This window comes from Poecile atricapillus, chromosome 1, assembly GCF_030490865.1.
Source record: "Poecile atricapillus isolate bPoeAtr1 chromosome 1, bPoeAtr1.hap1, whole genome shotgun sequence".
NCBI lineage: Eukaryota > Metazoa > Chordata > Aves > Passeriformes > Paridae > Poecile > Poecile atricapillus.
Window position 1 is genome coordinate 174,067,160 of NC_081249.1, and position 26,270 is coordinate 174,093,429.

The 26,270-nt window shown below is 44.0% G+C and overlaps 1 long non-coding RNA gene across 1 annotated transcript; it reads right to left on the reverse strand.

Annotated features, from left to right (window-relative positions):
• Window positions 1-526: 526 nt before the first annotated feature.
• Window positions 527-11,262, reverse strand: LOC131592479 (uncharacterized). Its single transcript, XR_009280626.1, has 3 exons — window positions 11,052-11,262; window positions 9,705-9,795; window positions 527-1,099 (listed from the first exon to the last, which is right to left on the reverse strand). It is a non-coding gene; the product is annotated as an uncharacterized LOC131592479 (long non-coding RNA).
• Window positions 11,263-26,270: the final 15,008 nt, after the last annotated feature.

Consider the following 26,270-nt stretch of genomic DNA (forward strand, 5'->3'; position numbering starts at 1 on the left):
TTCCTCAAAAGAATACAGCCCACCAAGGCTACGCAGTTTGCATAAATCTTGTAATCTTTTCCTACAAATGTGTACAGAAATATTTCCCAGTGTCTGCTGAACATGGTGATAGCAAATACATGTAGGCACAGCATGTAATTTAGAGAATATTTTTGTTTTATTTATAACATGGAAGTGAACAGGACAGTCTGTTTGCAGTTGCCATGGAAATTGCTGGCATTAGCTCACTTCTTACCAAAGAAGAAGCAGAAAGCTTTCCACTTTTTGCTATTTAACCTCTTTTAATATTAAAATCCTATATACTGCAGTAGTACAATTTTCTCCTCTTTGGAAGGTCAAGGGCATTCTAGAGCTATCATTGCTAAAAAGAAATTAGCTAATTTGAAGACTGTGCATATGCTTGGTGAACACGATATTTCTTGAAACAGATTGAGCTCATCTGCTTCAAAACATTTCTCTTTTTCTTTTTTTTTTTTGCTTTTATCTTTTCTTCTTTTTTAATATTTAAGAGAAGTCTTTGGATTGTGAAAGCTACAAAAACTGGTGAAAGGTGTGCAGAGGAAGTTAAAGCAAAGCACCTCCACATAATTTTTACTAACTTCTCCCTAACTGGCTGCTCACTAATATAATCCCAAGGGATTCTCACCAGTGACACACACTTGTATTTCACCAACCACCCTCTCTCCACTCTTCAGGTTCAAGTAACAAAAGTAACCCAAAATCCCTCCTCCCTTGCAGAATTACAACCTGGAATAGGGAGAAGTAACTCTGTCAAGTCTGTAGTATTTCACTTGCCTGTGCAGCTAATGGCAGGTTAAAAAGTTCCCAGTTAATATGAAATTAGTTAACAACATAAAACTCCACTCGGATACGACAGCAAAATTACTTTTCACTGAAGACCCATTCTACCTGTATCTGTACATGGAGCAGCAGTACTGAATCTTACATATCCTCAAGTTCAGTGTTGTAAAGGTTCAGCGTCCTCAGGATCCAGCAAGGGACAGAAGAGAAGCATCCACCTTGTCTCAATCACTGGTATTTTATTGTTATCAAAGATTAAAAAGCCTGGAGCATCCACTTTTTCCTGTAAGTCTGATCACTGGGGGAAAAACACACACACAGAGAAAACAAACAAACATTTATTTAATCCACAACATGTCTTTTTTTGAAAGATTTTAAAGTTTCTGGTGATGGAAGATCCACCAGCCCCTTGGAGACTGGAAGAGGGGTTAATCCCTGTTCAGGGGAAGAGAAGCTCCTCTAGCCTATTTGGAGCAGGAAGGAAAGAGGTCAGGCCAGGGGAAGTAGGGAGGATAATTATTTGTAAAAACCTGCAGTTCCTTCTCTCTCTCAGCATGTCTCAGATATCAAGGATGTAAAACTTTATGGTTCTAAGAAAAAAAAAAAAAGAAAGAAAGAAGAAAGAACATCAACAGCTTTAATGCCAAAACCCAGATTCCTTTTTCCAACCAATCACAGAAACTGAAAATATTTTTAAATACAGAGAAAATAAAAAAGGAACATCTCCATGATAAGAAGTTCTTCCCCCACCTTGGTTTTTATTAGTTTATGCACAATAGCGCATTCAGCCATTCCCTGTACCTCCTTCTCCTGTAAAGCCCCCTGCCACTCACTCATTTTTCACCTGGCTCCCTGCAGTTTCCTGCAGGCTCACGGTGTTTGCAGTAGCACTCCATGGTTATGGCATGTGATGCTCCCTGATCCACACCGTCGGCTGAGCAGGCTGTGAGCTGAGCTCCGGGGTGCAGGGCTCACAACTGCTGCCTTTGGCCACAGAGCACCTCCTGCACCCCCTCTGAAAACACAGGAGAGACCACTCGCCAGGGCAGGGCAGCCAGGATGTTCCACCCATGGCCGGTACCGATTTTAGGTGAGGAAATTAAAAAGATAAAGGAGGAAACAGGCTGGACTCATGCCATCCTGCTTAGAGGCGAGCCACAAATAATCTGTCACTAATGCAGGGGATGTGAGGCCAGGTGCCATGTGCCCTTCCCAGCACCATCACACCGGGCAGGCAGCACCTGCCTGTGCTTTCATCTCACTTCTCAAAGCGCTCACGAGCGTAAGTGTGGGTAAAAAGAACAGCTCGTCTTTAACGGGGAACTCTTCAAGTCGATATATTGCTTAACTGGCAAATAATGCAGGGCTTTGGACAGAGGTGAAATGTGGAGCTCATCTCTCTATTACAGGAGCCTGGCAGCAGCGTTCAGCACCAGCTGGAAATTGTACAGGGTCTTATCGGGCCAGGCTGTCAGGAGGCAGTCGCAATAATCTAATCTTGATGTGAGAAATGTACGGGTAACCAATTCAAGGTCAGGACAGCCACAGACCATAGATATTCGTTAAAAGATAAGGGAGCCTCTGGAATAACTTTTAAGATCTTGATTTGCTGAGGTAGGCAAAGTATATTTAAAAAAAAATAAAAAAATTAAAATCTGCTTTCCAGCAAGGAAAAGTGCAGGTAGCAGTGATGGACAAAGAGCATTTCACCTCAGACAGAGCTGCCTTTCAGCACTGTTTCAGTCAGTGATCCATCTGCATCATTTGTAAGGAGCAGTAATAGGCTGCCAATATTTTAATAAGAAGCTGCCACAGAATTCCCTCTCAGCTGTGATAAATCTGCAGGCTCGAGGGAAGGGTTGTTTGTGGAAGGAACAGGCAAGAAATTAGAAATCTATCCATTTGTCTTCCCTTTCCCACCGAAACGTGCACTTCAGCAAGCCCGACTCAGCAAAGGGAACGCTGACACCATGAGATACAGCACTGCACCCACCCCTGGGTGTGCTGGAAAGCCATGAGCTCCCTCCAGAAGCTATTTAGACTCATTAGCACACACTGTGCCGGTGATAATGAACCCTATCTTGCAGCCGGGCTCCCCCAGTTACAGGGTTTAAACAGGAGGCAGCTGATGCTTGTCTGGCTGAGAAAGAGGCAGAGCTAACCTGCATCCCTGAGCCCAGCTGCACTGCCAACCCCCAGGAGACCAAAGCAGAAAATTATAGGGACTGAGGCTAGGGAGCCCAAGAATGTACAGGCAAGTAGAGGGAAAGGTAAGCAGGATGTCAATCAGAAATGCAGGATTCCATTTCATGAGCAGCCTGGACTGGTGCAAGGTGTTGCTCCCCACAGCAGTGAGGTTGGAGCTAAATCTTCAAGGTCCCTTCCAAGCACTCCATGATTCTGTGATTTCAGGACTCTAATTGTTTGCTGGCACACCCTGCACTATCACTGCTATATATATAATTTCTATATTGAAAACCTGGGGGTTTTCAGTATAGAAATCCCATGTCTCACAGAAATGAACACACAACCATGAAACCATCTCTGCTCTGAGTTTACAGTATAGATGTGCATCAGACATTTAGGGCTTTGGCTCATCCCACTAGCACCATCCTAAAGCAAGACCCTTGGCTTACCAACTGCTTTTGAGTAAACAGTTTGCATAGCGAGCAAGACTTCCTTGGGCTGGAATTAAAACTCACAATTATCCATGCCAAGGAAGACACAGACAGAGGGGAGGAAGTCAGAGCATCTATCCAAACCCAGGTATCTGGAACAGAACATAAAGGCACTTCTTGGCAGCTGGCTAAATTAAGAGGGACAAGATGGGTCTCAAACAGACAATTAGTCAGTATTTTGCTGCTGCTGACTGTCCCTGGTTGCAATGTACTACCACTATCTGCTATTATTATTGAACTTCTGCAGTCAGATGCACGCTAATATTTTATTTCTGAGGGACAATCAACCACTATAATGACAGTGCACAACCCTGTAAAATGCACCGCTGATCAAGCTCACCAGCTGACACACAGCAGTTAGCTAATGGCTTCTTTATTTCTTCTTTCTTTTCCCTTTTTTCTAAAGGAATGATTGTTGGCATTTCAAGTTTTCTTCCCAAATACTCAGTAAAAATGCAGGTACATGAAATGAGTTAGTGCTTGTTGAGAAGTTTGTTTCTGAACATGATTCAAGATTTTTTTTTTTAAGCAAGTCATCCTATTTTCCCTGCTTTGAGTTTTTAGTCTAACAGAAGAAGTCAGGTCATTCCACTTCTTTAAATTCTTTTATTCTGGTAAAAAAAAAAAAAAATGTCTGTAGAGGATGTTTTTCTTTCTAGCCATAGTAATGAAACACATTTGCTGGCTTCACACCAGGGACTGTAAACAGGTATCTGTCCTTGTTTAATTTCACAGTAAATAAGGTCTTCTATACATTCTTACAGCTGAAGTAGTTTAAAGTAGATTTATTTCTATCTCTAGTTCTTATGGCTTGGTTAATACCCATAGAAAACTATGTTGGACTGCTACAAGGTAATCAGATCTCTGGTAGAAAAGCAAGAAGGGTCACCGAATACATATTCTTAAGGAAAAATGAAATAAAAAACTATCTAGAGGGAAGTGAAAATGTGTTAACTTTGTCTCCTGTCCTCAAGTCTCTGACAGCCCAGGGGATTCAGAGTTTATTGAGACTACCTTTCTTCAGCAAATGGTAGAAAAATTGAATTAAATGTATTTGCATGATGATGCTATCAAGTGGAAGAAGATGAACCGGCAGAATATGGGAACAGCAACAAGTTCCCCTCTCTTTTTTTTGTGGAAGAACAGAGAAAAGGCTGATAGAAAAGGCCAGCATGATCTCTTCCAAGGTCTATGGCCAGCATGGGGCAAGCATCACTTTTTATGATTCACATTCTACCACTGCAGTGCTCCGTGTACTTCTTCCAAAGGTAATGACGCTTTATTAGTTTCCACAAAGTCCCTTTCCACCCCGTGGTCAGTTCTGTTCTGTAACTTCCATTTTTCCATTATTTCCTCCTTTCCATTTAGTTTGTAATTGCCGTTTTCCCCCTCCAAAGCCCCTGCCAGCCAGCCATCACATTGGTGATTTGGGCTGAAGTGGCTCTGAGTAAGCTCTAATGACAGACCAGGGTCCCGCTGGCTCGGCAGCCTGCAGGCAGGGGAAGAAATAGTCCTTTGCTGCAGTCTTGCAGACCCAGCCCTTCCAGTCGTAATGCTTTGTCTTCTGATTCTTAAAACCTTATTTAACAGTGTCCAGCCAAGGTATCGCTAAGGGCTCTACAGCCCCCGTGGGCACACACTCCTCAGGAGACCCGCATTGTGGGGGACACTTCCAAACCAATAACCCCACAGCCTGCCTTCATTCACTGCTCCCTTCATCCCTTCTCCCCTGATGGTGCATTCAGCCTCCCAGGGCTCATTGCCACAGGCTGGCTGCTCCTGTGAAACAACCTCCCCTCTCAAGTCTCCCAGCACTACCTTTTCTCTGCTGGGATCTCTTCTATAACAGGCTTCTTGTTCTCCTGGCACTGTCCTGCACCTCAGGATTGCTTCCTGCCACACGCAGGCCAAACCCATTGCCTTAAACAAATCCTGAGCTCCCCTGGATGCCTGACTGCGCCTCAGTGCTCCTGAGCACGGATAACACAATCCAGGGCTTTATCCTCCCCCAGCCCAGAGCTGGATGCATAGCACTTTTGTGTGTGCAGCTGAGTTTACTCGCTCCAGCCCCAAAAAGTAAACGTGGCTGTGCAGCAGCACGCTGGAAGAGAGGAAAACACCCCACAGACATCGGCTGTGAGGCTCCAGTGATGAAGGCCCCCTGTGTTTCATCACATCATAGGAACACAGAATCCTAGAATGGTTTGGGTTGGAAATCACCTTAAAAAACATCTATTTCCAACCCCTCCACTAGATCAAGTTACCACCCACTGGATCAAGTTGCTCTGGGCCCCATCCAACTTGGCCTTGAACACTTTCTTCCCAATATCCACCCCAAAACTCTTCTAGTTTAAAGCCATTCCCACCTTTCCTATCATTCTCTGCCCATGGGCATAACAACTTAAACAGCCAGATAAGAAATGATGGAAAGTCTCTTCCCAACAGCATAATGATATTCTGTTGGATATCATCATATCAACAGGAAGCTTATCAATCTTGAGATAGGACAGAAGAGATGGTGACCAGAGGTGACAGGGCCTAATGGCTTCTGAGGCTGTGAGCCAGTGCTGAAGACTCCAGCTCTGTGTATCAATTTCCAGTCACTAACATTAAACCACAGTGACCACAAAGATAAGTGCCCACACAGGATCTAAATTAAATAGGGTCAGAAAGGGCAACATGAATACAGGGTGATAATCAATAAGCTTTGCTATCAACACAGATGGGACAGACTGGTGAATTTTTTATGAAATGGTTACTTCAAAATGAAAAGGACTTTGGTTTTCCCCAGTTTTCAAGAGCTTTCTGATGAAACACTGGAACTCTCCATTTCATATCTTTACCTCCTGAATAAATTGGTTTTCCCTATTGTCCTTATATTGCCCCTCATCATATCAAGGCAAGCAGACAGTAAAAACTTTCAACACTGTTTTCAAAGGATAATTTTCAGCATTATCCCTTTCACCACTTTCTATCCAGTGATTCTTGTAGAGTACAACCCAAAGAATAATACTGTAAGTAAAGGAACACTGTAAACACCAGTAACAGCCATATATACCAACAGCATGCTTTCAGGGAGATATAGATCACCCAACATTATCAAGCTGGGGAAGAAAACACAGAAAAATGCTTTCCAAAGGAAAAGATGGCTAAGCCTTATATTGGAATCTATATTATGAGAATTTATATTAAATATTCCTGATGGTAGAACTAATTACAGTCTGGAATAAATTTTTGCTGATGTTTGTATTGAAAACTGTATATTCAGATGTAATGGAGAGCAGAAAAAGAAATTAGGGTTATTCCCAAGTTTGAAAACAAGTAACTTAGTTCTAATTACATAAACAATGAAACCAGAAGAAGCCTTCCAAAGACTTCAATATGTCTCTGAGCAAAACTCTGGTAGCTAACTACAAGTGGCAGAGCAGCTTCAGGCTGACCAAGATCAAGGACTCACTGAGAACATTAAGCCCAGCAGAGCACCCCAAGATCTTATAAAAGAAACATACTGATAGAAAAACAGATCTTTCAAAAGTCATAAGATTAATGGATTCTCAGAAGGCTGCAGGGAGCTAAAAGGAGGCAAAATCACCTGGTCAAGTTCAGCTAATTCTGACCTAAAAAATTCAGGATGAAAATGAGAGTTAACTAGGAAGACAAGGCCAAAGTGGAAAAGAAAGGCATAGTTACAGTCGGAACTGGTCATAACTTAAAATTTCTCTACTACTGGAAAGTCAAACATTTCACAGTTTTTATTCAGAGTATAAATGAAAACTTGAAATCTTAGTTTCCTGTAGGAAGAAAAATACTTTAGTTATTTTTTTCTGAAACATATTTTTCCATGGTTTTTTTTTTTCTCCAAACCACATAAAAAACTTTGTAGCCTTGACTCCCAGAAATCCCCCAAACAGCCAGAAAATTAAGAGAGAACTAAATTGTCCACTGCTATCAAGACATCTCCAACCATGAAACCAGAGAGTCTTTCTTTCAGCCCAGCCTTCAGGTGTGCAGCCTCTGGCCCCAGTGCAGCTCTGCACACTGGTGTGTCGATATTGAGTGCTCTGGAGAAACGTCCCTCTAGGTGCACAAGAAGCCCCTGCCCAGGACAACTTCACCTCTGTTTCAGTCAAGTCTGCTGAAACATGAAAAGGGCAGGAGGTTTATCACAAACTTTACTGCTGAGGAGCAAAGTGTGAGCAGTCCTGGCCGAAGGTGGGGCCTGGAGCCAGCACAAATGACGATGGACAGACACACAGCCTCAGCACTCTGTTGCTGGCCAAGCGAGGAGCAACTGCAGATGCTGCACCAAAGAAAGCTCGTGCTCCCCACAGCTGTTTGCAGAGAAAGCACCCCCAGGACAACCACAGCCCACGTGAAAGAATCTAAATATGCTTCAGCTGCAGAGGATGAGAGTCCAAAGCAAATCGCCCTTGTTTCGTCACAGCTCTAAACTGGTGGGTCTTGACTTTCTATTACAGCGTGCAGATGGTCCTCAGTGGAGAGAAGGTGGGAAACATTGTCTTTCCAGTGTTCTGCCCTCCAAACACTGTAGTCCATGCCTTGTTCCAAACATTCAGTCCATGCCTCTCTCATGAGATGAGGGTCACAAGTCCCCAGGTATTTCTCACCTCCCTGCTGCCTGAAGGGAGGGAACACAAGCATCATCAGTTGCAAAAGCACTGGGTTGCTCTTCTCCTTGTTCTCCCAAAAGGTGAGCTTCCAGCTTTTCCAGGGCCTGGCAGAAAGATGCTCCCCGCTCCTCCAGGAGCTGTGCCATTACATGGTGGTGGTTGTTGGCTAGTGATGCCTTTAGCAAGAAAGGCTTGGAAGACACGAGCCAGCTCTGATCCAGCTTGACAGAACCCACACCAGAACCTCCAAACTACCTTCAACTTATTTCTGAAGATGAACATTTATCAAGACAAACACTGTATTTTCATGAAAACTGGCCACTTAAGAGTAAAAACAAAGGCCCTGTAGCAGATGAAGTAACAGCTCACAAGCCTTTCCAGCACCATTAATTACCAATGTAACAGGCAGGCTGCCTTCTTTAGAGACAGGAATAGCAAATTCCCTCCCACCTCTCTAACTAAAAATTAATGTTTGAAACAAATGGTGCATTGGAAGAGAAATCTCTTGATTTTAGAATGCCACACATCTTTACACACAGTGTTGGGATGCCCTAAAGTGTTAAATATTTCTCCACCATCTTCTTCCTTGCAGAAATATCTTTCCTCTATTCTTCCCTCCTTCTTCTTTGACATTAATGACTATAATTGACATTATTGTGCTGGCCTAGAACTCAGGCTGTCTTGTGCTAGGTCTTAGCTTTGCCTCAGATTTTTTGTATGACCTTGGAAAAGTCATTTCATATCCATGCATTGGCTTCCACATGGACGGATGTAAGAAGTTTTATTTTGTATAATCCTTCCCCTCTTTGGCACAGAAGATGCACAGTGCTTAAGAGAATGGGGCCTCACTCTAGGTTATCACCAATAGCCATTCCTGCTAAATAAACCCTGCTGTGCACCTTTCCCACAAGCACTGCCAAAAAGCCAACACAAAACCTAGTGAGCCATAACTGGAGCCTTCTGGAGGGAGAGACAAGGGTGATTTTAGGACCCAGTTTCAAAGGGTGTTTCTCTTATAAAAGAGCTCCATACTGAGTATTAGATGACCTACTCAAGAGATCCTCCCACAGATCACTGCTACAATCACTTAAAAAACAGTGTCTAAAGTAGTAAAATAGCCAAATGCTGCTGAAGTTGGAACTCAGTGCCCAATTCCCTTCCTGCTGCTCTGAAAGGCTGGGGTGGAAGAACAGCTGATAACTTTTGGAGCTTCCATTATCCCTGCTCTCCATTACCCCTTTTTTGTGTATACTGGGCCCTTGTCAGTGATATCCATTTAACTGCACTCTCCTCAGCAAAGGCCAATAGATGCACCTAAAATAAATTGCTCTACTAATCAGCACAAGCTGAAGTTAAAGGGCTGAGTGGCTCTGTGAATATCAAGAGTGGCATTCCATCTGAGGGATGCCATCTGTGGCTTAGGCTCAACCAGAGTGCCTATGTTTAATTAATGTGGCTGTAATTTGCTCAGATCTTAATAGATCATGGACAATTCCACTTAATCATAACACAAAATTTGGCATATTTGAGCCATCCCACGTGATATTCTGTGGGCTAAGAGCTGATCTGATGCAGAGTTTGAACTAACTCTTACCCTCCATAGAAGTTTGGGTCATTGCAGAGGTCAGGGATGTGTAAAGCAGCACAGGAAATCTCAGATTGCTGTTGCTTGTCCTGTACCTGACCTGTAAATAAAAAGAGGATTGATGTGTCTAACTTTGCCAGTGCCTTCACACTTAAAAAAGCAGAGGTCTCTCACTTGAAACATGAGAGCAAATCCTGAAAGTGAGGAAGAGCTGCCAAAGGCCAGGAGCAAAGAAAACTCAGGGATAAACTTATTCCTTCTGGAGTAGCAAGTACAAGGTGAGAGTGGTGCTTGCAACAGGGAAGAGGGGACCCCAGGTTGAGGGAGATGGATGTGACAGAACAGAGAATACAGAGAGGATCAAAAGCAGCATGAGAATATATGGGACACAGTGGGAAGGAAGGAAAGATATTCTTTCCCAGTACTTCTTTTTTCATCAGGCATTTTCCTATACCTAAAGTATTTTCTTGATTATGTGTGTGGTGAGACAGTGGAACAGGTTTCTCAGGAGAAGTTGTGTATGCCACATCCCTAGAAGTGTGAATTGTAGCAAATGGTTGCATTTCAGCCTCTTAATCAATAATGAAAAGATGCCTATTTATAGAGACACCGAAAGTTTGATTTCCTGAAAGAAGTTTAATGAAAGCTGGGGAAGTACAGCAGAAACAGGGTGGTCAGTTCAGAACAGTCTGTGGGTGCCTTTATTTTGTGGCATGAAACCCATGATGAGAAAAACAGAAATTACTGGTCAGCACTTAACCAATTTCTGACACAGAAAGGTCTCATGGAGGACTTTTGATTTCAGAGTCACCCAGCCCAGATTTCCCCAAGGAAAAACCCCAAAGCACCCTGGTTTGTGCACATCCTTCTCAAACAGGAGGGACTGCTGAAATGCATAACAGCCTCCAAATCCATAGGTATTACCTCTCCTCTGCTGACATATCAGAAACCCTAAAGAGCCAAAGTCAAGTATAAAGAAGAAATAAAGAAGCTGCCATTTCCCTCCAGAGGCTGCATCCAAAGCGGAGATTGTGACTGAATGCATCCTTCCAGAGGTCTACACCTGAACTATTGGGACATCTTCCCTCAGATTTTCCTTTAAAACAAATTCAGGAAAAAGCCCACCCCATCTCAAATTGCCAGAACACCTCTGCAGTAAGAATGCTTGAGAGAGAAATGCAACACCCAACTGAAAGCTGCCTTCAAAGACCTGAACATCTTCATGTGATGTAAAGATTTCTTTTCATCCAGCTGAAAAGACTGCAACATGAAGAGAGCTAGTGATACATAAGCTCTGACAGAAAATAAGCACTGAATAGTCCTTTGCTGCTGCTGTTTTACACAAATAACACCTACCAGCAACACAGGAGATCTGCCATCACTTGAAGTCCAAATTCTTTGCTGGAGTGCTATTTCTGAGGTGTTTTCTCAAGTGGCAGTGTCTGTGCCATTGGTGGGAAGTGATGCAGCACAGCAGAGGAGGAGAGTCACTGCAAGCTGTGCCATCTGCTGACCGTGGCACCCTCAGTATCACAGGCTCATCAGCTCTGTGTCGCCAAAGGCAGAGCACACACAACTCAGGCTTGTAAGCAGCTCTGGAGGGCAAGGAGACACTCAGAAATACACCTCTAACTCCGCCTTCCTCAGACAACATAAAATTAGTCTCTCTGGCACCTCTATCATGTGCCCACAGATCACCCTGAAGTATCAGTGCAAGTGTTTCCCAGCAGCAGTAAATCCATCAGTTCTGCCCTTGTCATGGCCGAGCTCCAGCCACTCCAGCTTGCTACGGCTGTTGGATTTGACACTTTCTCAGTGCTCTTTTTCACTGCCTTTTCTGGGATTTGAAGATGTTTCCCATTACTCTGAATGTGTGCCTTTCTAAATGGCAACAACACCCAGATACAGGAACAGTTTCATAACACTGCTGTTTGCAGATGTTTTTTCCAATTTGAGACACTCAAAGCCTCATTCTCACAAAGCAGTCCATGTGTGTGTCTCTACTGCACTGAGTGTAATGTGGGGCTTTATCTCCCTTGCTATAGCTGGCACTTTACACTGATGCCACTGATTTTCAGTTCCTAACATTTCTGGTTTCAGCAGGTGACAGCTTGTGCTTCACTAATGGTGCTTCACCAAACTACAACCAGGCCAGAAACTCATCCTGTAACCCCCTTTAGCAGATCATTTACAGGACTGCCATTGGTCCTCTCCACTCCACTGAATTACAGATAATTGAAATTAGTGGCAATATGCACTCACTGCAAACTGCTTAAATTTATGCCACAAAATTCTGGATCACTGTCAGAGCTAGTATGACTATTGGAAGTAGATGTGACAGGACTCATCTCAGAATTTGCTGATCTTCTAGGAGGACAGTGTTATGAATCCACAGCACGTTCAGCTTAGTGCCTCACTTTTTGTGGGGTATCACTCTGAACATCCCTTTACTTTCTCAGTCTCCTTTCCTATAGATTTCTGAATTTCTGTGTGCTTTACGTATTTTATTTTAGGCTTGATAACTCCCTTTGCTTGTCAAATGCCAGTTTTCACTGTTTAATGTTTCTTGGTTTATTTTGGCCCCATGTCTCAGTCATAAATACAGTGAGTATCTCACAGACCTAGTCCTTCTGCTTAAACAGTTAAGTCCCAGATCAGTATCAGATCAGCCATAAACTCCAGATCTCCAATTTCTGTGCTTCATTTTTGCCTTCCTGCGTTACAGGGAAAAGATAAAAAACAAACAAATAAACAAAACCCCTAAACCAACCAACCAAACAAAAAAAAAAAAAACCCCAACACAACTAGTGAAAACATCAAATGCTTGAGAAAAAGCTGTTGTCAAAATCAGGTCACCTTCTGCCACGTTCCTGTTTGCTGGCACTTGTACCTTGCAGATACAGAGTGAAATGTGGAGGGCTTTTATCCCCCAGATCACCTGCATAAAAATGTTTACATAAAAATGTAGCTCTAGCAAGACTTTTGGTTGGTTGGGTTTTTTGCTTAGTGTGATTTCTTGTTCCCTGGGTGGTTCCTTTTCCACTCCTGAACCCACTGAACCACCATTCTGAACATTGTTCAGAATCACTCTGAGCAGAGGTGTTTGAGGGCCATTCTATTTGAACAGTTTCATCTCGAAGATCAAATCCCTGTGGCTCTGACCCTTTTGTGTATCAACATACATATAGCATGTATCAACATGCTATAGAGATTAGCAGTTTAGACAAAAATGGATGGAAAAAAATATAACAGTAAACACTGATGAATATTAGGAGGGGGAATGGAAAAATGCAAGTGTTTAACAACAGAATTGTGATCTCCTGATGAAACAATCAGCAGAACAAAAAGCTTCTCTCCCAGCACAGAGAGGCAAATGGAGAGGGAAAGCCTTGGAGTGCCAGAGATAAGAAAATCACATCTGTTGGTCTCCCCTGATGGTGCTGACCACCAGCCCTTAACAATCCCTAGCAAAGCTGTGTACATGTCACAAACCCCTATCCATGCTTTACCAGCTGGAACAGGGGGCACCAAAGTTCAAAATGAGCCAATTTCATCCTGGAACATCAACACTAAATTGTTCATGTCCAGTCATTAAAAGGATTTCAGCCTACACAGATGGAGTTTAAAATTTAACCAACAGCCAATATAACACAATAGGGTCGCTGGAGTTTCTGCTCCTGGACACAAAGCCCTGGTGATGGCTGTGCCCATGCATGAATTTGCCATGATGGGAGGGGGGTTTCCCCCTCCCTCAGGCTCACCACTTGCTCTGAACCAAAGGTGGAGGGTGGGAGAAGGGAACTGCAGGGTACAAGTCAAAGGGGGAGCAGTGAATGACGTGTCTACAACGCCCATGTCACACTGCCTGAAAGGAGAGCATCCCAAAAGACAGGGGGCTCAGCGACACACGACAGGGGAGACAAACCTGCCAGCCTGGCAGTGCTCATGGGAATGAAAGGGACACCAGGGGTAGAGGAAAGGTTAAAAAAACATCAGACCGAGGGATGAGTTGGAAGGGATGCAGAGAGGGAAAGTACAGATGTAAAAGCAAAGCAGGACCCCAGATGATGTCTAATTTATAGCCAGACAGCACCACTCCCACCCCCTTAGCAGCTGGAGCATCGGTCAGCTGAACTCTAATGGAGTCAATTTGCTGCTGGAAATAATGACTAAATTACTCCCATTTGACCACTGAAGAGACTGAAGTCGAAGTAGATGAACATTGGGAGGTAACTGTTAGTGTCACAGAAACTGGGGGAAAAACAAAAACCCTCCAACAACATTTTTCGAAGTTAGAGAGTCATGGCATTACTTTATTATATGGCCAGGATGTACCATAGAAATCATCTCATGCACACATAGCCCAGGTGTGTAGAGATAATTATTCCACGTTGGTAGATTTTTCAGATCTTTTTAAAGTCAAAACTCACAGAAACTAATTGGGTCAGTGTTCTTTTGGTCCCGAGTTGGGCAGTTCTTAGTATGTGGTCTCCTATTGGATCCGTATTTCTTTGCTTCAGATGTTAATTACATCTTCATTCCTTGCCTTTCTTATGAGTCTTTTCTGGAGACATCTCCAACTCTGCCAGAGGCAGAGTCTGGGGTAGATGTTCCTAGATGGCTGCTGATGGCCCTTTATTTTTTGGGCTATTCCCAGTCTGTTGATATGTCGAGTTTATCATACCCCACCTGGTGGAACAATGCCCTGGAAAGAAAATTAAAATTCTTTTTCCAGGGGCAAAGGCAAACAAAACCCCTTGACTAAAGTTATAGAAACATTTTTAAACTTGTATGTTTTCCAACTCTAGGAGCAAGCTGATATGTTGTGAGGCTTTCTTTGCCTGCAAAGGGATCCCCCAGCACCCCTCAGCAGCACCAAACTTCCCTTACTGCAGAGCCCTTCTATCAAGCTAGAGTTTCTATCTCAGTTCCTGCCAAGCCCCAAGGAAGGACAGCTGGGCCAAAATGCCAGCTGTTAAATGAAAGTGTTTATTTGAGGAATAAACAAGGGACAAGCCTTGCAGCCGCAGCACGTCCAACCCTGCCCTGGCCCACCCCCTGTTGACAGTGAGGGGGAGAAGATCAGTCACTAAAGAGAAGGAAAAGGGCCATTTGCCATTTCTGCACAGGCAATGGCAGTCACAATCTTTGCTCTCACCCTTGCTGGCTGAAGCTGCTGAGGGTACAGCAGCTCCTGGGGAGTTTCTAGACCAGCGGCACAACACCCCTGTAAGAACCTGTGTGTCTGAAGATGTGTCTAATACAGCACTGCTGGAAGGTCTGAACAGTGTGGGAGAACCAGTTTGTTTCATGAGACCCCTACAAAATCCTGGTCCAGATAGATTCTGTTCAGCCATGTCACCTGGCTGCCTCTGCCCATTGCAGGGTGAAGGCAGGAGCCCAAAATGGAAACCAATGAAAAGTGCAGATGAATTCCCAAGTGCTCTAAAATAAGCAGAAGTTTTGCCAAGAGGCAGATCCAGAAAACCACTTAGGCACCAAAGCCCTCAGTACTTTTCTTGCAGGCTCTGACAGCAGGTGGGAGACATCTCCTGGCTCAGCCCCTCAGCACTCCCCAGAGGCTGACCTGCCTCAGGCCCCACAGCCTGCTCTCACCAAATGCTGGATTGCAACAGAGGCCAGACTTCTCTTATTTAGAAGCTGCAATACTTGGCTTTTAGAAACTTTTTTGGGTTTTTTTTTGGGGGGGGGGGGTGGGGGGGGTGGGTCTTCTTTGAATCTTCTCCCAAGAGCCATCAAGATGTTTACTTCCTCATCCTATATAGGCAATTACTCTGTTACTGTTCCCAGGATAAAACCAAGACCGAGGCCCTGGCTACACAAGCCTTGTGTGACAAGCCCTGGGGAGACCTGTCAAAGGAGAAATGAGTCTGAAAGAGATGGTTGCCCACCCCACACACCCCTCCCCACCTCACTTCAGTACCAGTTGATGATTCATATGCTGCCTGTCACTCAGTGGGAAAGATATCGCAACACTCCATCAGCATCACCTAGCCCTGATCCACACAGACATCCCTCAGAGAGGCAAGCTTCAGAGTTAAAAGCAGCAGCAGTCACAAGGGAGGAAGCCAAGATATTCCACAGTGAGCCTGCACCACCTGAGGATGTCTGAATATACTCCTGTGGTTATACAGCAGTTCAATAACAGGTCCCAGTCTGTGACTCCACTTGTCTCCCTTGTTCCTGTCACCTCTTCCACTCCATCCTCCCCATGCAACTGTCTGAGTGAAGGATCCCTGCAACCCCCCTGTCAGTGAAAAATTTCAGTACTTTGTCATCAAGAGTGAGTGTTCATTTTATTTCTTACAGGAGCTCAGTAGCCCTAGGCCTCCCTAGTGATTTGGCAGGTTTGAACTATTTTTAAAGGAGTCAAAAGAGAGGTTCAGCAATTCCCCACTCCTGAAGATGATGAGGAGCAAATCCTGGCACCTTGCAATAGGCAGGGATGAGCCAGTCAGGGCTGTACACTCAGAAATGGCACTGGGACAGACTGCATTCACTGGGTGTCTATCAGCTGCTTGGACCAGCTCCTTCAAATTAACAAAGCTTGGCCTTAAAAGAGAAGGGGATCTCTCAGCCTAGTACATGCTCTTAATGCAGTTGCATTTTCCAAGCACGCTTCAGCTGGCAGCTGAAATGCTCCCTCCTGGCTCCAAGCTGGCCGGTCACCCACCAGGAGCCAGGACCAGAGCAGCAGCAGGAGCCAGTGACCTCATCCCAGCACTGCCCTGCATTCCAGCTCCAGGGCTGGGTCATCAGGCTCAGAGGCTCAGCCCCAGGACCAGGGGGCACCACAGCTCAGAGGGGGCTTCTCAGCCCCAGCATTCAGAGCTGTGTCGTCATCCTTTGGCACGGGCCTGATGTGTGAGTCATGCCTTTAAACAGATTAGGGATACAGATAAGGTGCTCTGCACATTATTCATGGCAGAGCTGCAGGTAGTGGATGAGAAGAGCTGTTTTTGGTCATCTTCCTAACTGGAATGATCTTTCCCTGCTCATGGCTCAGCCTCCTGCCCTGCAGCATTAGTATGCATGTCCCAGTGACTCCCAGGGTGAGTCACCAAGTGTAACACATCACAGTGCAACCAAAGCTTTAATAAACAGAGCTCTGGTTTTTTTAACTTTATTTCCATAATAAAAGCCTTCTGTTATTATCTGTGCACGTACTTGTCAAATCAGAATATTCACAGGGATATTTTTAATTCCCAATCACTCAATAACTTATAAGGAATGCAGAGCAGACACAAAAGCCAGGACACCTGGGGTCCTGTGTCTTGGAGCAGTAACTCCAAGTGAATGTACTGCATATCTGCCCAGGAAGATTTTCTAGCCTGCTTCAGATTTAATCCCTGCTGATATTAAACCCCCCTAGCCCTGGGCAGCTCTGCACTTGCACTGCATGAGGGTCAGTGGTACTTGGCACCTAATTTGCCAGCCAGGGTAACTGGCATTTCCCGAGTCAGATCAGACCCAAAGAAGGAGGAACAGCATCACCTCAAAATGAAAAGAATTCCAGCTGAGCTTTGTAGGAAAGGTGCCTTGAAGACATCTGCTTGTATTCCCCAAGGGCTGTGCCACCTTTCTCACTGAGCAACACCCACAGCATCCCAGACTTCACACCCTGCTGCTGATCTAGGTGCTGTGACACTGCTTCTAGTTGGAGTCCAGGGTAACAGCCCCTAAAGCAGTGACTTTCTTCAGTCTCCTCACGTCTCCAGCTGTTCATTCAATGTGGCCTGGCTCACCTTGGCATGGAGACAGACAAAAATCAATACTTGACCCATCTTTTGGTGACATCTGTGACATATTTCTCTTCAAGACTTCTATCATATTTGTTTACCTCCAATGAGCTAATGTTTTCTAGATTTTCTAATCAATATTAGCCAGGACTTGAAAAAGGTGCTGAGCAAGATTATTCAAAAATGATCCAAATGAATCAATGAAGAAAGCTAGACTACAAAGTTATTAGTGTCATTGTATTGGAGAGACAGTGGGGGATGCTGGGCCAGGCTGGGGTTTTGGGAGTTTGTTGTGTGACTGTGCAACAAATGTCCTTGGGGCTGGGCTTTAGTGATATCTCCATAAATTCCTAATGCCCACAGTCATGGAATAGATAAGGTAGGCAGTGGAGATCCAGAAGACAATACTCACTTTTAGAGCTGATTTGAAAATTTGTTTTAGGAAGTGCTGGAAGAATGAAGGGGTGAAGGGACTAGAGGGGCTGATGCTGTGATGTGTTCCAGAAACCCAGAGAGAGAGCAGAAATGAGGAAGAGAAATGAGGACAGGAGGACATGGACAATTCAGGGTGAAATCCAGTCTAGAGAGGGTCAGAGGGTCCAGAATGGAAGCAGGTCTCAAGGGGCATCTCCACCTGGTCCCTCAAATTAGACAATTAGATTAATTGCCTCCTGGCAACAAGCTGTTACAGGAGGCTGCAGCTGTGCCCTTCAAGCCTTGGCAGCCTGGTCCTGCCCCTGCTTTGGCCTTAGGAGAGGTGCAGGGTGCCCTTCAGGGAACAGCGTGGCGGCACAAGGCCAGTGGGGGGCTGACAGTGCCACCACACTGGAAAGTTCCAGGGCTCCTGCAGGTCCCACAGCTGCTGCAGGGCAGAGGGCAGAGGGTTTCTGCACTGCCAGGGAATGTAATTCCATGAGTCCACTCAAAGGGAGCAGGGGTACATTCAAACCATTTCACTACCTTTGAGAACTAAGGACTTTTGCATTGTTTTCAAGGAGAGTTCTTTCCACAGGGTGAAAGGGAACACCCTGAGGACAGAAGGAGCTGAAGACTGGTAAAGGCCTGCTCTAACCCAAGAAGCTGAGATGCAGGGATGCACAGAAAAGGCCCAGAGTGTGCTCTGACATCCTGGCACCATGAGGAGCCTGTCCTGCTGCCAGCTGCCGAGCAGGCTGCCACCAACAATTCCCGTGCCAGCTCTCTTCCCTGGCCCCTTCTATCCTCTGCTCCCAGCCCTACTCTTTCTGCCATAATCCCACATAGGAGCCCAACTTTGAAACTCTGCCTTTGAGCTGATTTCTTTTTCCCCTCCGCAGTCAAAATTGCTGCAGCTTAACCTCAAGGGGGTAAATCTCCCGAAGAAGCACAGAGACACTGCTCTGCACAGCGCCTGCTAAAACCCAGCCTGACTCACCCCACAGCATCCCTGGCACTGCACAGGAGCACACATCCCTCAGATGTCTCACCCTACGTGTCACAGCCATTTCCTTCTGTCTCCTTCCATCAAGCAGAGGCAAGTTCTGTCCCTGTGACTCACTAAGGACTTTGTTGAATTATGTTTTCTGCCCAAGGGGACTGGTTTTCTGCCTTGACTTAGAAATTGCCAGAGGTAGGACCCCTGGTGATGTGACCCAAAGCTCCCTCTACTCTGGATGTACTCTTCCTTCTCCCTTGCAAAAGGTGAGCAGCAAGGATATCACACTCTGTTTGGATGATGAAGGCCTCTGGCAACAGCATATAATCCTTTCAGGCATCCTAAATCTGGGGAGCTAAAACTACATGAGGAACTGAGTGTTTCAGGCTCAGGCCTCGCTCTCCAGCAAATCCCGGTACAAGTTCTGCTAAGTCCAGGCTTTGGGAAGCGATTTAGGAATGAGCTGCCCCTCGTGGGCACATGCAGGGAGAGGCTGGGTAGATCAGGACATGAATTCAGAGACCAGGTAACTATAGGGACTGCCTGTAGGGAGCAGCCCCTGGAGCAATCGGTTCCTGAACAATACTGGGATTTACATTCGAAGAGAAATAGCTGATTGCCTCTGAGGGACTTTTTGACATTCATGGCGTGCTGGCAATCAAGAGATCAGGATGTGAGAGCAAACAATGGCACTGGTTTGTTGGACAGTGCAGATAAAACCTCTGGGAGTAGGGTTAGTTGTGGAAAATGCTGTTGCTTCTTAGGAAAGAAAGGGAGTGGAGGACTTGGCTTCTCCTTTGGCAAGACATCTATAAAAGGATGAAAATAGACCTTGACTATCCCCCCTGCCTTGGTCAAAGTCCTGCCCTGAGCAGGCTGACCCACAAGAAATAGCAATATCTATATTTCCTTCTGCTGTACCAATAGGAAAGTCCTTCACCTTTTTTGGATTCAGCTTGGGCATCTGCACAAGGCACTGTGACACACTGACAAGACATTCCCAGAGTCTTTTTATGTCCCTACTAATTACCTATATTTTTAATTGCAGAAGGGAAATTTTGAAAGCCACACAAAGAGCAGAATCTAAAAGGAGATTAGTTAGGTAAAATAAGAATGCCCTGAAAGTATACATTCAGGTAGCAGTAAAAAGACTTTTCTTGTCATAGCTTAGAGGCATACAATAAAAGTATATTTTCAGTGCCTGGGTGCCACAAATAACTGTACTACAATTAGATGTGTGTATTATAAAATTGTGTGGGCGTGGTAATTATCACCCTTTGCAGCAGAATATATTTATACAGATCCTAAATTACAGCAGAAAGAAACATCATTTGCAAAGGTTAAAAAAAAGAAAAAAACATGTTGGGGGGAGGATTAAACTTTCCACTTTATTTTTGGGAACTATTCTATGAAAAAATAGGATGCATCACATTTGTTGGTCTAGGAATGGGGAACTATGCAGCCAGAGGGAGAGGCAGCCTGTGTAGGTCTTTACTCATCACAGGAATGTGTAAATGTGTTTGTGTGTGCACACAACAGAAGGACCATTACAGGGCTGCTCTAGTGCTGCTTTCTGCCTAAAATTCTCCTTTGCAGCAAACTGTGCATGATGTAGCAATCCAGACCTCACTTTGGGTGCACAGCAGCTCATGCCTGCATACCCAGGATGAGAATCAGACCTCGTCTGTGCAGCATCATCATTGGTAAGACTGCACCTGCAAATGCTTCTTCAGCACATGGAAAAGTCATGGGTACAGCTCTGGAGAGCAGCTGGATCCTATACCCACAGGATATTTTCTCCAAGAATCTTCCTTTTTCAGTTCTAACCTTGCATTTGGTTTCCAAATGCAAAACATCCTTGATCTTATAATCTACTCACTATATAGCCTGAGATTAATTGTTTTCTTATGCTGTAGTTCATACAGCAGGTGCAGATGAATCCATCACAGCTTCCACCTTCGCCTCTACCGTGATTTTTTGGAAGATTCTTTTTATCCCAAAAGTGTTTCTATTACACGTGGATCCATCACTTTTATCTCATGTAAGACTGCTTAAGCACTTTCTCGAAACCTCTTAGCATCTGCCTAAAGCCACTACAACTCATTGCAATGAGATGGAGCTTGACTGGGAGCTTTTTATTATTTGGAATCCAATATTCCCAGCTTGCATATTATATTTGCAGAAGCCTTGTGAAGCTTTATAAAAATTCTGTCACATATATTCTATTTTGATAGGGCTATTTTCATTGTGTTTCCAACTCTATTATTTAAAAATTGTCTAGCCTGGTCTCCCAAATACCATTTTCAGGCAATTTCTTCTCCTAATTTGATGAGCATATCCTCTGTCTCTCTCTCACTTTTTACATAGCTCTGTTCAAATTTTCTAAGAGGTCAACTTAGAGGGCAGAACATGTTCTTTATAACTGGTGTATTCTGGGTTTTCTTGGCTGTTTAAACTAAATCAATATATTATCCTTCAGTGATGTTGTATTGACTCTCCATCTGTTGAAGGCTGTAGTCTTATTTGGTCACAGTATTGTTTGTGTGAGCTGGGGGCCAGAGGTCAGCAAGGTCATGACTTCACCACAATAGCAAGGTCTTCGTGTGCCTCATTTCCTCCCTCACCCATCAGCTTTTCAGAGGCCTGGCAGCGCCGGGCTGATGAAACAGGGTTGGGCTGATGAAACAGAGTTGTCTGCAAATTCAGGATGGAGCAAGATGGATCATTGACTGCTCTTTGTGCTGATACCACACAGCAGGATGATGGAAGTTTTTTCAGGCATCCTTGAACTGATTCCCAAAGTTACTACCCTCTGCTGCTACAAGTGCTCCCTCTCAAGGAGCGCTTTTATGCGGTACCCCAGCAATGCACTGCAGCAAAAGGACCAGGAGCAGGGAACCTATGACAGCCCCACCATCAGCAGAAGGCAGTGCTGCACCAGTGCCTCTCCCAAAGGCCAGGAGGAGGTTGACACGGCACGCAGGGGTGCTTGTGCTCTCAGCCTCCCTCAGGCTACAGCCCTGTGTGACACTTGGGACACACCTGGCTGAGGAGGTTTCAGGTGAGGTGTGTGGCTGCAGGTACCATCTAGAACAGTGAATCAGTGTTTCCAGACACATTTCTGACCAGAAATTTGTTAAGGCAGCTTTTCCAGCTTGCATAGGAAAGATTTTCCTGCCTACCCTCAGTGAACACCTGGTTTCTTACAGTGACACTGATCAGGCTGGCAGGAGCACGATCAACACTGTCCACACGGCTCTGCTCAGATCCAGCAAGTCTGTGGACATTTTTTTTGTAAGATATGTATTGGAAGAAGCAGTAGTGCTGTGAAAAGAGTGTGAATGCTGAAGACACTAGGAAAGAAAAGAAACCAAACAGTACCATCAGCCCATTCAGTTTGCACAAGAGCAGCTATAACAATAGTCTGGGCCCACAAACTGGTGCTGCAGTGAAGCATCACTTCCAAATCAGAAAAGTTGCACTGTTGATCAGACTTGAAGGTTTTAGAATGAGCAGACAGATGAATATCCCAACATGGAAACACCAGGGACTCCTGAGACCAATGGAAAGGGCCATCACTAGAGTCAGGTTTTTGAGTTTGTTCACCAGCCATGACATATCCTTTTATATCAGTGTACAGGGAACCAGCAGACTGGCAGAAACAGATAAACAGAATTTCAAGTGGAAGCTGTTAATGGCACTGCCACTCATTAGAATTTTACAGTGAATGACATTTTTTCCCCCTAAAAACTTTTTTTTTAAAAAAAAAGTATTTTGGCAAAAAAAAATAGGAGCTGTAGATCCTGATAGGAACTCTAGTTCCTTTTTTTTCTGTTCATTTGTGTACTGTGCCAGATCCTCAGATGTGTTGTATTTCCCATAGAGCATCAAAGCTCTGCGAGAGGATATGTGAGAAGATTCAAGTGTTGAAAAGGAGGGGGAACATCTGAGAAGCACAAAAGGATAGATATTCAAGAAACACCTAAAACTCAAGCAAAGAACCACTGCCCTACTTTGGTTCCTTGACTGAGCAGTTTAATAAAGCCAACAATTTTCTTCAAAAATGTCTACCAAAAGCCACATCCCACAGGCTGCTCCCTCCTAGACACAGTCCTAAAAGGATCATCATTGATCTTTCAAGGATTTAAGGTCTTAAGTTCATCCAGTCTGCCCCACTGAGGACTCCAAAAGAAAGACCCACACCTGGCCAGAGTTAGCCTACAACTCCTTCTGGAGCTGCTTCTTCCTGACATGGACCAAAAGCATCAGAGCATCCATTCCAGCCACAGAAAGGAGCCAGGGGTGGGGCAGTACAGCACGCAGCACCCTGCTTATTGAGTCATCTGGGAACCATGGAATCACTAAGGTTGGAAAACACCTTTCATATCACCAAGTCCAGCAGTTGTGAAGCTGTGTGCCTCCCTACAGAGCAAAGGAGACTATTCCTGTGCTCACCATGCCAGAGCCCTCCTGGGACACGAGCCCCCCAGTCCCCTGCTCCACATCCAGTCTCGGGCAGCACAGTTGGGTCCTCAGCTCTGAGTTATTTCAGGGCCAATGAAGATAATTTCCTTTGTGATAATACAGATTTATAAGGTAGTCTTCTGGAATATATTTACCCTTTTCATCCAGCCAAAAAAACAAAAAAAAACCAAAAAAAAAACTTACACTATTAGTAATATGCTTTACAATTATTATTAGTAATATGCTTTACAATGCTTTTTGCCAACTATGGCAAAAAAAAAAAAAAAAAGAAAAGAAAAAAAAAGAAAAAAAACAACTTGAAAAGGTGTAGAAGTTTCATTTCAGAAGTTTTCCCTTTTCTGCTTGAACTTGAGGTTTTGATGAGAGGCATAAATTTCCCATTTTTAACTGAGAAAAGAACAACCACTTCAGAAGAGATCAAGAGCATTCAGCCAAAACCCTTGAGATTTTTCATTGAAGATTTCAGCACTCTTCATTTGGGGGCTCATTGTTTATATGTTGATGAAAAATCTGTGCAAGAATGCTTTCCCCTGTGGGTTTTGAAAATTAAAATTAGATGTTTAGAAGTTCCTGCTTTTTTTATTGCCTTTCTTTTTTTTCTCCTATGAGCCCTTCTCACCCAGGTTTACTATTTTTATATTGAGTCCCAGCTGCTAACTAAGCCTTGGCTTAGTGCTCTTACTGCAATGATAAGGCATTTCCATTTCTGATTTCTAGCATATGTTGCACTTAATATAACACTGCCCTTGTGCACCAGTTACTCTGGAATAATGGCTGTGCCAGCAATGGAACAGTGGTATAGTCCCTTGAGAACAGCCAGGGCATGAAACCTGTGCCAATATGCAGATGTCACACAGTTAATAGAACAATGATAGATCCCTGAACTATACAGAGAGGTATTTTTGTAACATATACAGAAATACATTTGATACTGCAATGAAAGCTTCTTTTTTTAGATTTCTCTTAAATGAACTTGGAAAAAAAATATCTGCAAAAGAGCCAAGAGATAATGATGAAAACCTGAAAAATTAATTCTGGGGATGAGGCATCCACAGCCTGAGCTGATTATTTTTTGTTTCTTAGGCCTGTAGCCTGGACTAGATGATTGCAAAGACCAAGCTCTTGTGCAGGATTTATCCTTTTCAAAAAGGAAGAGACTATACTGCAAAATCTGCCTTTTGCAAGGTGTTTTACAGCTTCTGCTTTAGGAAACCAGAGCAGAACCTCTGAAAAGAGAAAATAAGAAATGGATTTGAAACCACTATTGGACAGAATTAGCTATGATTATTTGCTGATGGCTTATACTTTTCATGATGCTGTGAGCAGTGTCACAGGAGGTTTCATAATGGGTGTGCTGTGCAAGATGCTGAGCTTCCTTCACTTCTGGGGGCAACAGGTGAGGCCACACCAGTCTCACCAGTGACCTGACTGGGCTCTGCACCAGTCAGGCCTCGTGACTCAGATGCATTTTTGCTTTATTCTAGGAAATATTTAGCTGAGCAAACATCTTCAGGGCCACAAGGTGAAGTTTTCAGCTGCAGCTGAAGTAGAACATCCTCCTTACCCTGGGACCCAGCCCAGGCAGCCTTTGGGAAGGTGCAAACTGGAATAATTCCAGTCTTCTGGGTGGTTTGGCTAAATCTGCACTCCAGACCTAGAAGGCAAAACCCACCTTAAAGCCCAGCTTTTGGCTGCTGTAGAAGCTTTTGAGAACCAGTGCTATCTCCCATCCACACACAGCAGCAGAAACAAACACAGGGAGCACTTGCAGGAGGAGCAGCTTTCCCTGCTGCAGGAGCAATTGTTTCTGCTTCCAACTAAGTCAGAAGTCAAAAAGAAATTCTATCCAGGAGATACACAGTGCATTACATAAGACTTCATAAAAAGTAAATTGTCATCAGATTTAACACTCTTAGAAAAAGACTCTTCTGTCTGTTGGCATAAAATAAGTACTAGCTCTTAAGAGGCTAGTGAGAATGAATGAAACAGTATATTTTGAGTTCCATGTCCTAAGGCTTTCTGTGCAGGGACCTGTCAAGCTTTTGGAGCAGAAATGTTTCAAAATACTTCTTAAAAAGTCATAAAATTGTATGAGATATAACTCAGATGCATCAGGTCTTGATCAATATTCTTTGTATGTGTAGTATTAAAACAAAACAATAAAATCAGATTTAATATTCCACAGTGAATTGTGATCACTGGATGTTTGTTTTCCTCTCCGGGCTGGAGAGAAAAAGCTAAAATATCAAAGTTCTTTTCAGAATTTAAGTTCTAAGATTATTTAAACTATGAAAGACCTTATTTTAAGGTTGTTAGAAACAGCTTGCTTCAATGATTCTTGATGCCTGCTACAAGTGGATGTTTGTGAGTTCATTGCTCTTATCCTTTTTGTGGGTTGGGCTTCATACCAAGCATCTGTCTCCTATGATGCCTCTATAAGAACAAAACCCAGTCAAAGCAGAAAGACCAGTAAAGGAACCAAATTCGTGCTGTGTGCAGTGATTTTAGGATGCAGACAGGCCCAATATAATAATGTTCAAAACAAGAAGCTTCAGTTCAGTTCAACAAATTAAGTATTTTTATTTGGATAAAAAAAAATACCACTTTAGGGTGGTTTTTTCCCTCTCATGGATTTTTTTTTTTCAGAAACTGTGTGTCCAACCAAAACCAAAATGTACAAGATTTCACCATTTGTTATGGACAGGAATATTGCATTTAATCTAAGGATCATTAAAAAACCCACCACTGTACAAACTGATAATCTCAATTCTTTGTCCTTTAAGATGATACTTTGCCGTAAATGACTCAAAAGCCTCAACAGGCAGGAAAGACAATGACTCTTGATTGGAAAGAGAAGGAAGCCAGTCAGAAAACTCAGATCCCAATTAGCCCTAGCTGTAAGCCAAGCAAACTCCC